The sequence below is a fragment of the Lissotriton helveticus genome, chromosome 4_1 (assembly GCF_964261635.1).
Source record: "Lissotriton helveticus chromosome 4_1, aLisHel1.1, whole genome shotgun sequence".
Classification (NCBI taxonomy): Eukaryota; Metazoa; Chordata; class Amphibia; order Caudata; family Salamandridae; genus Lissotriton; species Lissotriton helveticus.
In genome coordinates, this window is record NC_136063.1 from 1072693101 (window position 1) to 1072706531 (window position 13431).

Genomic DNA, 13431 nt, shown 5'->3' on the forward strand with positions numbered 1-13431 from the left:
TTAGCGATAAATATCGCTTAACTTTGGTAATATGCCCCAACGTCTGTTAACGTTCGATTCGAAGGAAATGAGGAAGTGTTGAAAAACATTGTCTGCGCCATCTTGCCTTTTTTGAAATGCCACACTTTTGTCGTGCACGGCAGCCATTTTAGATGTCTTGACCAGACCCACTCTCTGCACGCTGTCGATTCGTAGCATGGCTCCTCACCCTCGCAAGCATCTTCCCCAGGCACTGGTCACCCCCGCTCTCTGTCTTATGCATGGGCAATAAACCTCCCCCCATCTGCGCTGCTCTTCCCTGAGAATCACACTGTGCCCGCCCGACACCTCCCTTTCGCCCTATTCACTACCGCACCCTGTGACACTCCTCTTCCTCTGTGTCCGATTGTCCAGGCTATCAGCTAGCCCTGCAGATGTAGTTTATGGCCCCAGCTGTAAAGAATCACCCCTCTTCAAAGGAGTTATAGTAGATCAAGGCCCACACCCGATGAGATCCGTCACACCACACGTGTTCCTACTATCTGAAAACTATCCTGTATTGTGATTGGGGAGGGGACCGAGCCTGAAGCGGAAGATTCCAGGAATGACTCTTTGTACATCAAAGTTTTTACAATTATGTGTCACATAAAAAATATATAGCACTCCAACAAAGTAGTAGGAATATAAAACTTTAATAACATATAAATATATACAACAAAACAAAAACAGTAAAAACATTTAAACAACGAAGAGACCGTGGCAATTTCTTTTGAATTATCCAATAGATTTATTGAAATTGACAGCACCAATAATGAAATATTCTTGTCAGTAGCGGTCTGTTGTGCGAATAGTTCCAAGGCAGCAGAACGCGCTGAAATCTGGATGTCACGAAGGTGATGTCTAGCAAGTTGCCGTCCAGCAAATAACGGCGTGGGGCGCCGCGGGGGTGAGTGAGTCCAGTAGGCACCACAGCTATTCTTACCGGCATTGCAGAATTACTGCTGGGGACAATGCCTGTGCTGGAGCAGGGTCACAGCAGAAACAAAAAGGATTCTGTTGAAGATGTTGTTGGTTTTCAATTTGAAAACAGTTCTGGTGTCAACTGCTATGCTAATGTAGTGGTTAATGTTTTGTTTTCTCTAGAAAATGTAAAAGAGGGGGAGGCAGTCCAAAGTTCCGTTAAAAGGGCAAAGGAAAGGATCGGTGGTTTGAACTATCAGTCAAAAAGGGGAGGGGGTGCAACAATTTTTCCTACCGGGTCACACTGTGCTTTCACCGGAAGTGAGGTCTGCAGGATTCTAGTAATTCAAAGTGAGGCTGGCGCCGACGTCCCGCGGATACAGTTTCGTCACTCCACGGGTGATCATGGCAGTCATTCCCCATCGGGGGTCGGAGACTCCCGCGGCTCCTCTAGAATCTTCAAGGTCGTGGAGGACTACGGTGGTGGAGTCAACCAGTGACCGGGCCATTTCTTTATGCTGGGCCCGCTCTTGCCAGGTCGACCGCCATTTTGAGAGTTCGGTAGCTACTGGCGATCGCGGGGTCAAATGAGCGGACGGGCTCCACCCTGCCGGGCGAGACGTTGCAGCATGGCCACAGTGGAAGAACTCTTTTCCGGGCGCCTGGACCGCTGAGGGTGCAGCTGGGAAGCCTCCACTGGGGAGGCGGGAGAGGCCTGTTCGCACCGTCTCTCCCTCCCAGTGCACCCCACGGCGTCTCGCTTGAGATTTGTTATGGCCGGACCAGGCGATGAGGACGAGGGGGGGGGGTCGGAGGCATGTGCAAGACATCCCCCCCCAGGGTTGTTGCAGCAATTATACAAGAAAGAAGAAGTGTCCCGTCCGTCTTCGGGCCGGGCTTCCGGTAGATGTCGGCCGGACGCCCCTGGCTCTGGCCCCATGAACGGGTTTCTTGGTTTATCGGCTGCAGCCGGATTCCGTCGGCCTCGGCCCCCCGACCGTTGGTGGCCGGACCGGAAGAGCATGTGGCGGGACTACCTGCAACTCTCAAGGGCCACCGCGGCCGGACTGGGAGAGAGAGGGGAGGGTCGAGGAGACATTCCCCCCCCCTGCAACTGTTCAGCGTTGTAAAGGCAATCCCCTGGCCGGGTCCCGTTGGTCTCGGCCTCTCCTCCGGCTACACCCTACGTTAGGATCTCCTGGCCGAGGCGTGGCAGCAGGACCTGCCTTATATGGGCTGCTCCCGGCTGGGCGTAGCCGGAACCCTGCCCCACCTTGGAAGTTTCCAGAGTGGGGGCGGATGTTCTACTGACTTGCATTTTCCCTAGTCTATCGATTTTTTTGGCGTGGCAGGCGGTGGGACAGCGAGGGGTGATTTGGTTTCTCTTACTGTTTTTCTGGTCTCTCACCACTGGCATATTTTAACGTTTTCTTGTTTCTAGGACATTAATAGGTTTTATCATTACGTTATGTTATCGTTTCTTTGTTCGTTGTTTAATAAAAGTTCATGTTCATCAGTGGCCTACTGATTTTCGTTTTCCTATTCTTTTCTTTCCAGGTTGTTTCATGCTAAAGTTTCTGTTAACAGGATACAGTGATCACTTCGTTATTATTGCATATGTCCTTTTCACTAGGGGTGCTCTCTGGTCGGGCCAGATGACGTATGTCTAGTAAATGGTCCGGGTGAAACAGGTGCATCAATCAGTGGGGAGTAGATAGGCATGACAGATTACAACGGGGGAGAAAGGTCCGCATTACGTACCCTTTCACTACTTGCAAAGATTTTCCTACGTTTATTTGCAAACAGGGAATACCTCCAAAAAGAACTAATTCCCAAACAGTCAATGTTCGGACAATCAATCAATCAATGAGGAATGAAATAGGTACGACGTGTTAAAGGCTTGCGTTACCTACCCTTCACTATCTGCAAAGGGAGAGAGAATATTCCTATTCTTCCTCGTTTGCAGGTAGAGAAGATCCTTAAGAGAATTAACATCGAACAATTCAATGCTCGATTGAAACAATCAACAAGGGGTACTGTGAACACAAATGAACGCCGCTTATGTACATACGCATTGCTATTTTCAACAGGTTGTTCCTAATGTTTCTATTTTAGCGAGGTCAAAAAGAGATCCCATTAGTGGCCTACTGATTTTGCTCGATTCCTTTTGTTTTTTTACACGATTTTTCGCTATCTGCAAAGACTAAACAGAGTATTGCGACTCTGTGCTTGTTTGTAAATAGAGAATGAACCAAAGAGAACAATCAATCAAATGGAGAGAGAAGCAGGCACGACGGATTACAAAGGGGGCAAAGGGCTGCGTTAACTACCCTTCACTATCTGCAAAGAGAGAGTACTCCTAATAGAAATGAGGGGTGGGGGGCAGCATTCAAAGCAGATCAGTGTGCATAAACACGAAAATGTTTTTACTTACCACGTACTTGACATTCGACAGCTTATGATATTTGCTATTAAAAAACCATTGAAATTCACTGAAAAAACCATAGGTTATAGACCATATATAGTTAGGAATTAGCATTTACAAAACCTTGAAAATTCACTGAAAAAACCATAGGTTATAGACCATATATAGTTAGGAATTAGCATTTAAAAAACCTTATTTTACTCACACAAAACCATTGAAATTCCATATATAGTTAGTTGCACTAACTATATATGGCGCACCCGCAATCCACTGCTGATCATGTCACATATTACATCATTCATGACATGGTCAGTGACATCACTGATGACATCACTGATGACATCTCAAATGACATCACTGATGACATCACTGATGACATCTCATTTGACATCATTCTTGTGCTAATACGATAAACCTCTTCAGACTCTAATATAACCTTAGATACACTCAGTGTATACAGACACTCACACACTGCCACTCATCCATGGAGTTACTCACACACCCAGTCAGTCATGCAAAGAAACAATCTCACCTCCATTTCTTCAACTATACAGTTAAACACACCTTACTTATTGAAACATATACTAACACATATTTACTCTCTTATACAATCCCTGATACAAGTTCACAATGATCGATACAACCACTCACTCATTCAGTGGCTCTCATGCACAGTTATTTATATATGCCAACTCTCACATGTACTGTGTTTTACATATGTACTTACTATGACATGTAGCATTGAGATATCCATTCACTCATCAATACACTCATGCACACAGTCAACTGCCCATGTAGCTGTTTCCACATGCACTCTTGAACTCATACACCTAGTGAATAAACTGCTCACACATCTATGCATAGAGTCTCACACCTTCCAGCCACCCCCACACAAACTCAATCTCCCATAGAAATACTTGGGCAACCAATTAATAACACATATAGCCTCTCGTATAGCTAATGATCAACACATGCAGCAGTTTACAGAACAACAGACATAATGATGCACAAATTAAGACAGTTTAGTCACTAACCCATGCATTCAGTGAGACACATTTAATCACTCACTCATACAGTCAGTCATGCACCTACTAAATCCTTCATCCAGACACTTATACATCCACTCAAGACATATTTTAACTTTACAGAAAAATACAGTCACTGGATGTTGTCATCAGTGATGTCATCAGTGATGTCATTTGAGATGTCATCAGTGATGTCATCAGTGATGTCACTGACCATGTCATGAATGATGTAATATGTGACATGATCAGCAGTGGATTGCGGGTGCGCCATATATAGTTAGTGCAACTAACTATATATGGAATTTCAATGGTTTTGTGTGAGTAAAATAAGGTTTTTTAAATGCTAATTCCTAACTATATATGGTCTATAACCTATGGTTTTTTCAGTGAATATATATATATATATATTTTTTTTTTGTATTTTTTTTTTTTAAATATTGTACGTTCGACTGGTCCGGGGTCATCGTTTTTCATCATAAAATTGATTTTATGGACTCTACCAAAAATGATTCAAAATGTCATTTGGATCGGGCCTCATGTTGAATAACCACTTTTTAAACCCTCACAGTTACCAAAATTGTCATTTTTACAGAGTTTTGCTTACTCAGAAGCTTCACTTTTGACCAATTTCAGGCACAGAAATCACTTTAAACACACTTATTTTAGTTGAAAAAGTAATAATTCACATCCAACAGTAATTTAAATTCAAAAAATTAAATGTTAATATTTCATCATTTTTTTTTTTTTTATTTAAATGTTTTTTTTTTTTTTTTAATTTTTTTTTTTTGTTTTTGTATTTTTTTTTTTTAAATATTGTACGTTCGACTGGTCCGGGGTCATCGTTTTTCATCATAAAATTGATTTTATAGACTCTACCAAAAATGATTCAAAATGTCATTTGGATCGGGCCTCATGTTGAATAACCACTTTTTAAACCCTCACAGTTACCAAAATTGTCATTTTTACAGAGTTTTGCTTACTCAGAAGCTTCACTTTTGTCCAATTTCAGGCACAGAAATCACTTTAAACACACTTATTTTAGTTGAAAAAGTAATAATTCACATTCAACATTAATTTAAAGTCAAAAGATAAAATGTTAGAATTTCATCATTTTTTTTTTTATTTAAATTATTATATACATTTTTTTTAATTTTGTTCAATATATATATATATATTTTTTTTGTATTTTTTAAAAAAAAATATTGTACGTTCGACTGGTCCGGGGTCATCGTTTTTCATCATAAAATTGATTTTATAGACTCTACCAAAAATGATTCAAAATGTCATTTGGATCGGGCCTCATGTTGAATAACCACTTTTTAAACCCTCACAGTTACCAAAATTGTCATTTTTACAGAGTTTTGCTTACTCAGAAGCTTCACTTTTGTCCAATTTCAGGCACAGAAATCACTTTAAACACACTTATTTTAGTTGAAAAAGTAATAATTCACATTCAACATTAATTTAAAGTCAAAAGATAAAATGTTAGAATTTCATCATTTTTTTTTTTAATTAAATTATTACATATATATATTTTTTTAATTTTGTTCAATATATATATATATTTTTTTTTTTTGTATTTTTTTTTTAAATATTGTACGTTCGACTGGTCCGGGGTCATCGTTTTTCATCATAAAATTGATTTTATAGACTCTACCAAAAATGATTCAAAATGTCATTTGGATCGGGCCTCATGTTGAATAACCACTTTTTAAACCCTCACAGTTACCAAAATTGTCATTTTTACAGAGTTTTGCTTACTCAGAAGCTTCACTTTTGTCCAATTTCAGGCACAGAAATCACTTTAAACACACTTATTTTAGTTGAAAAAGTAATAATTCACATTCAACATTAATTTAAAGTCAAAAGATAAAATGTTAGAATTTCATCATTTTTTTTTTTTTTAATTTAAATTATTATATATATTTTTTTTAATTTTGTTCAATATATATATATATATATTTTTTTTTTTAAATATTGTACGTTCGACTGGTCCGGTGTCATCGTTTTTCATCATAAAATTGATTTTATGGACTCTACCAAAAATGATTCAAAATGTCATTTGGATCGGGCCTCATGTTGAATAACCACTTTTTAAACCCTCACAGTTACCAAAATTGTCATTTTTACAGAGTTTTGCTTACTCAGAAGCTTCACTTTTGTCCAATTTCAGGCACAGAAATCACTTTAAACACACTTATTTTAGTTGAAAAAGTAATAATTCACACCCAACAGTAATTTAAAGTCAAAAGATTAAATGTTAAAATTTCATCATCTTTTTTTTAAATTGAAATATTTGTATTTATTTATTTTTTAAATATTGTACGTTCGACTGGTCCGGGGTCATCGTTTTTCATCATAAAATTGATTTTATGGACTCTACCAAAAATGATTCAAAATGTCATTTGGATCGGGCCTCATGTTGAATAACCACTTTTTAAACCCTCACAGTTACCAAAATTGTCATTTTTACAGAGTTTTGCTTACTCAGAAGCTTCACTTTTGTCCAATTTCAGGCACAGAAATCACTTTAAACACACTTATTTTAGTTGAAAAAGTAATAATTCACATTCAACATTAATTTAAAGTCAAAAGATAAAATGTTAGAATTTCATCATTTTTTTTTTTTTAATTTAAATTATTATATACATTTTTTTAAATTTTGTTCAATATATATATATATATATTTTTTTGTATTTTGTTTTTTTAAAATATTGTACGTTCGACTGGTCCGGGGTCATCGTTTTTCATCATAAAATTGATTTTATAGACTCTACCAAAAATGATTCAAAATGTCATTTGGATCGGGCCTCATGTTGAATAACCACTTTTTAAACCCTCACAGTTACCAAAATTGTCATTTTTACAGAGTTTTGCTTACTCAGAAGCTTCACTTTTGTCCAATTTCAGGCACAGAAATCACTTTAAACACACTTATTTTAGTTGAAAAAGTAATAATTCACATTCAACATTAATTTAAAGTCAAAAGATAAAATGTTAGAATTTCATCATTTTTTTTTTTAATTTAAATTATTATATATATATTTTTTAATTTTGTTCAATATATATATATATTGTTTTTTTTTTGTATTTTTTTTTTAAATATTGTACGTTCGACTGGTCCGGGGTCATCGTTTTTCATCATAAAATTGATTTTATAGACTCTACCAAAAATGATTCAAAATGTCATTTGGATCGGGCCTCATGTTGAATAACCACTTTTTAAACCCTCACAGTTACCAAAATTGTCATTTTTACAGAGTTTTGCTTACTCAGAAGCTTCACTTTTGTCCAATTTCAGGCACAGAAATCCCTTTAAACACACTTATTTTAGTTGAAAAAGTAATAATTCACATTCAACATTAATTTAAAGTCAAAAGATAAAATGTTAGAATTTCATCATTTTTTTTTTTTAAATTTAAATGATTATATATATTTTTTTTAATTTTGTTCAATATATATATATATATTTTTTTTTTTAAATATTGTACGTTCGACTGGTCCGGTGTCATCGTTTTTCATCATAAAATTGATTTTATGGACTCTACCAAAAATGATTCAAAATGTCATTTGGATCGGGCCTCATGTTGAATAACCACTTTTTAAACCCTCACAGTTACCAAAATTGTCATTTTTACAGAGTTTTGCTTACTCAGAAGCTTCACTTTTGACCAATTTCAGGCACAGAAATCACTTTAAACACACTTATTTTAGTTGAAAAAGTAATAATTCACATCCAACAGTAATTTAAAGTCAAAAGATTAAATGTTAAAATGTCATCATCTTTTTTTTTTTTTTTTAATTTATTTATGTATTTATTTTTATTTTATTTTTTTATTTTGTTTAATTTTTTTTTAATTTATTTATTTTTAAATATTGTACGTTCGACTGGTCCGGGGTCATCGTTTTTCATCATAAAATTGATTTTAGGGACTCTACCAAAAATGATTCAAAATGTCATTTGGATCAGGCCTCATGTTGAATAACCACTTTTTAAACCCTCACAGTGACCAAAATTGTCATTTTTACAGAGTTTTGCTTACTCAGAAGCTTCACTTTTGACCAATTTCAGGCACAGAAATCACTTTCAACACACTTATTTTAGTTGAAAAAGTAATAATTCACATCACACAGTAATTTAAAGTCAAAAGATTAAATGTTAAAATTTCATCTTTTTTTTAAAAAAATTTCTTTTTTTAATTTTTTAATTTTTTAAATTTTGTTCAATTTTTTTTTGTATTTTTTTTTCAAATATTGTACGTTCGACTGGTCCGGGGTCATCGTTTTTCATCTTAAAATTTATTTTATGGACTCTACCAAAAATGATTCAAAATGTCATTTGGATCGGGCCTCATGTTGAATAACCACTTTTTAAACCCTCACAGTTACCAAAATTGTCATTTTTACAGAGTTTTGCTTACTCAGAAGCTTCACTTTTGACCAATTTCAGGCACAGAAATCACTTTAAACACACTTATTTTAGTTGAAAAAGTAATAATTCACATCCAACAGTAATTTAAAGTCAAAAGATTAAATGTTAAAATGGCATCATCTTTTGTTTTTTTTTTTTTATTGAATTTCTTTTTTTTTTATTTATGTATTTATTATTATTTTTATTTTATTTTGTTTAATTATTTTTATTTTTTGTATTTTTATTTATTTTTTGTATTTTTTTTTTTAAATATTGTACGTTCGACTGGTCCGGGGTGATCGTTTTTCATCATAAAATTGATTTTATGGACTCTACCAAAAATGATTCAAAATGACATTTGGATCGGGCCTCATGTTGAATAACCACTTTTTAAACCCTCACAGTTACCAAAATTGTCATTTTTACAGAGTTTTGCTTACTCAGAAGCTTCACTTTTGACCAATTTCAGGCACAGAAATCACTTTAAACACACTTATTTTAGTTGAAAAAGTAATATTTCACATCCAACAGTAATTTAAATTCAAAAGATTAAATGTTAAAATTTCATCATTTTTTTTTTTTTTTAATTAAAAATTTATTTTTTGTTTTTGTTTTTTGTATTTTTTTTTTTAAATATTGTACGTTCGACTGGTCCGGGGTCATCGTTTTTCATCATAAAATTGATTTTATGGACTCTACCAAAAATGATTCAAAATGTCATTTGGATCGGGCCTCATGTTGAATAACCACTTTTTAAACCCTCACAGTTACCAAAATTGTCATTTTTACAGAGTTTTGCTTACTCAGAAGCTTCACTTTTGTCCAATTTCAGGCACAGAATTCACTTTAAACACACGTATTTTAGTTGAAAAAGTAATAATTCACACCCCACAGTAATTTAAAGTCAAAAGATTAAATGTTAAAATTTCATCATCTTTTTTTTTTAATTTAAATATTTGTATTTATTTATTTTTTAAATATTGTACGTTCGACTGGTCCTGGGTCATCGTTTTTCATCATAAAATTGATTTTATGGACTCTACCAAAAATGATTCAAAATGTCATTTGGATCGGGCCTCATGTTGAATAACCACTTTTTAAACCCTCACAATTACCAAAATTGTCATTTTTACAGAGTTTTGCTTACTCAGAAGCTTCACTTTTGTCCAATTCCAGGCACAGAAATCACTTTAAACACACTTATTTTAGTTGAAAAAGTAATAATTCACATCCAACAGTAATTTAAAGTCAAAAGATTAAATGTTAAAATGTCATCTTTTTTTTTATTTTTTTTTTTATTTTATTTATGTATTTATTATTTTTTTTTTTTAATTTTGTTTAATTATTTTTATTTTTTGTATTTTTTGTATTTTTTTGTATTTTTTTTTTAAATATTGTACGTTCGACTGGTCCGGGGTCATCCTTTTTCATCATAAAATTGATTTCATGGACTCTACCAAAAATGATTCAAAATGTCATTTGGATCGGGCCTCATGTTGAATAACCACTTTTTAAACCCTCACAGTTACCAAAATTGTCATTTTTACAGAGTTTTGCTTACTCAGAAGCTTCACTTTTGTCCAAATTCAGGCACAGAAATCACTTTAAACACACTTATTTTAGTTGAAAAAGTAATAATTCACATCCAACAGTAATTTAAAGTCAAAAGATTAAATGTTAAAATGTCATCTTTTTTTTTTTTTATTACATTTTTTATTTTTTTATTTATGTATTTATTATTATTATTTTTTATTTTTATTATTTTTAGTTTTTTGTATATTTTTTTATTTTTTGTATTTTTTTTTTAAATATTGTACGTTCAACTGGTCCGGGGTCATCGTTTTTCATCATAAAATTGATTTTATGTACTCTACCAAAAATGATTCAAAATGTCATTTGGATCGGCCCTCATGTTGAATAACCACTTTTTAAACCCTCACAGTTACCAAAATTGTCATTTTTACAGAGTTTTGCTTACTCAGAAGCTTCACTTTTGACCAATTTCAGGCACAGAAATCACTTTAAACACACTTATTTTAGTTGAAAAAGTAATAATTCACATCCAACAGTAATTTAAAGTCAAAAGATTAAATGTTAAAATGTCATCATCTTTTTTTAAATTTTTTTTTATTTAAATGTAATTTTTTTTATTTATTTATTTTTTTTAATTTTGTTCAATATTTTTTTTTTTTTATTTATTTTTTTTTTTTTTTGTATTTTTTTTTTTTAAATATTGTACGTTCGACTGGTCCGGGGTCATCGTTTTTCATCATAAAATTGATTTTATGGACTCTACCAAAAATGATTCAAAATGTCATTTGGATCGGGCCTCATGTTGAATAACCACTTTTTAAACCCTCACAGTTACCAAAATTGTCCTTTTTACAGAGTTTTGCTTACTCAGAAGCTTCACTTTTGTCCAATTTCAGGCACAGAAATCACTTTAAACACACTTATTTTAGTTGAAAAAGTAATATTTCACATCCAACAGTAATTTAAAGTCAAAAGATTAAATGTTAAAATGTCATCTTTTTTTTTTTATTTTTATTTTAATTTTATTTATGTATTTATTATTATTTTTTTTAATTTTGTTTAATTATTTTTATTTTTTGTATTTTTTTTATTTTTTTGTATTTTTTTTTTTAACTATTGTACGTTCGACTGGTCCGGGGTCATCGTTTTTCATCATAAAATTGATTTCATGGACTCTACCAAAAATGATTCAAAATGTCATTTGGATCGGGCCTCATGTTGAATACCCCCTTTTTAAACCCTCACAGTTACCAAAATTGTCATTTTTACAGAGTTTTGCTTACTCAGAAGCTTCACTTTTGTCCAAATTCAGGCACAGAAATCACTTTAAACACACTTATTTTAGTTGAAAAAGTAATAATTCACATCCAACAGTAATTTAAAGTCAAAAGATTAAATGTTAAAATGTCATCTTTTTTTTTTTTATTTAATTTTTATTTTTTTTATTTATGTATTTATTATTAGTATTTTTTATTTGTATTATTTTTATTTTTTGTATTTTTTTTAATTTTTTGTATTTTTTTTTTAAATATTGTACGTTCGACTGGTCCGGGGTCATCGTTTTTCATCATAAAATTGATTTTATAGACTCTACCAAAAATGATTCAAAATGTCATTTGGATCGGACCAGTCGAACGTACAATATTTAAAAATAAATAAATACAAAAAAAACTAAAATAAATAAATAAAATATTGAAAAAAAAAAATTTAATTAAAAAAAAAGATGATGAAATTTTAACATTTAATCTTTTGACTTTAAATTACTGTTGGATGTGAATTATTACTTTTTCAACTAAAATAAGTGTGTTTAAAGTGATTTCTGTGCCTGAAATTGGACAAAAGTGAAGCTTCTGAGTAAGCAAAACTCTGTAAAAATGACAATTTTGGTAACTGTGAGGGTTTAAAAAGTGGTTATTCAACATGAGGCCCGATCCAAATGACATTTTGAATCATTTTGGTAGAGTCCATAAAATCAATTTTATGATGAAAACCGATGACCCCGGACCAGTCGAACGTAGAATATTAAAAAAAAAAAAATACAAAAAATAAAAATAAAATATTGAACAAAATTAAAAAAAAAATTTAAATAAAAAAAAAAAATAAAGATGATGAAATTTTAACATTTAATCTTTTGACTTTAAATTACTGTTGGATGTGAATTATTACTTTTTCAACTAAAATAAGTGTGTTTAAAGTGATTTTTGTGCCTGGAATTGGACAAAAGTGAAGCTTCCGAGTAAACAAAATTCTGTAAAAATGACAATTTTGGTAACTGTGAGGGTTTAAAAAGTGGTTATTCAACATGAGGCCCGATCCAAATGACATTTTGAATCATTTTTGGAAGAGTCCATAAAATCAATTTTATGATGAAAAACTATGACCCCGGACCAGTCGAACGTACAATATTTAAAAAAAAAAAATACAAAAAAATAATAATAATAAATAAAAAAATTAAAATATTAACCAAAATTAAATAAATAAATAAATAAATAAATTTAAAAAAAAAAAAAAAAAAAAGATGATGAAATGTTAACATTTAATCTTTTGACTTTAAATTACTGTTGGATGTGAATTATTACTTTTTCAACTAAAATAAGTGTGTTTAAAGTGATTTCCGTGCCTGAAATTGGACAAAAGTGAAGCTTCTGAGTAAGCAAAACTCTGTAAAAATGACAATTTTGGTAACTGTGAGGGTTTAAAAAGTATTTATTCAACATGAGGCCCGATCCAAATGACATTTTGAATCATTTTTGGTAGAGTCCATAAAATCAATTTTATGATGAAAAACTATGACCCCGGACCAGTCGAACATACAATATTTTAAAAAAATAAATACATAAAATGAAAATAAAATAAAAATATTGAACAAAATTAAAAAAAAAAAAAAAGATGATGAAATTTTAACATTTAATCTTTTGACTTTAAATTACTGTTGGATGTGAATTATTACTTTTTCAACTAAAATAAGTTGTTTAAAGTGATTTCTGTGCCTGGAATTGGACAAAAGTGAAGCTTCTGAGTAAGCAAAACTCTGTAAAAATGACAATTTTGGTAACTGTGAGGGTTTAAAAAGTGGTTATTCAACATGAGGCCCGATC